General features: G+C 70.1%; 1 non-coding gene across 1 annotated transcript; it reads right to left on the reverse strand.

The window, feature by feature from the left end:
- Positions 1 to 46: 46 nt before the first annotated feature.
- On the reverse strand, positions 47 to 106 carry LOC135182151 (U7 small nuclear RNA). The gene has a single exon (XR_010305064.1). It is a non-coding gene; the product is annotated as a U7 small nuclear RNA (small nuclear RNA).
- Positions 107 to 659: the final 553 nt, after the last annotated feature.

Raw genomic sequence — 659 nt, forward strand, 5'->3', positions numbered from 1 at the left:
CGCATGCGCCACAGCGCCGACTTCCCCCTGTCATTGCACCGCTCCGTGAGGCTTCCCGCAGCGCGGGAAACCTGCTGGACAAATACTAAAAGAGCTGAAATCACTACCGCAACCGCCCTCCCGCGCCGGGCTCCGCCCGAGCCTTCCTGCTCCGCGGTAAGGGCGAGACCTGCGCCACCAAAAGCCCTTTCCGCCTGCACCCCCAGCCCTCCGCCCCGACCGTCCCGCCCGGTTCCACCGCGCTGCGTGGCTAGCAACGGCGGAAGGCTCCGCCACGACAGCTGCGACGCCGCGGGGCCAGCGCTATGCAGATGAGCTGCTTCCCATTGGCGGCACCGTGCGCCCGCCCCGCCCCTCCCCCGGAGCTGCCGGCGGCGGACGGAGCCGGTCCGAGGCGTCGGTAGCTGCCGTGACCCTCGCAAGCTCCTTGTCTCGGCCGTGCGCTGCGCTCTCCTCGTGGCCTGTTCCGCAGCGTTTCCTGCGGGCGGTGCCCGTTGCCGGTGGCCCCGCGGTCGGGCCGGCTACCTGAGCCTTCTTGGCGGCGCCGCTTCGCAGCCATCCTGACCTGGAGGGTGCGCGTTTTCTGCCCGCTCCCAAAGCAAGCCCTCGCGGGTCCCCTTCTGGCCCCGCGTTAAAAAAAACCACAACGGAGTCTGGAC

The sequence above is a fragment of the Pogoniulus pusillus genome, chromosome 15, assembly GCF_015220805.1.
Source record: "Pogoniulus pusillus isolate bPogPus1 chromosome 15, bPogPus1.pri, whole genome shotgun sequence".
In the NCBI taxonomy this organism is placed as follows: domain Eukaryota; kingdom Metazoa; phylum Chordata; class Aves; order Piciformes; family Lybiidae; genus Pogoniulus; species Pogoniulus pusillus.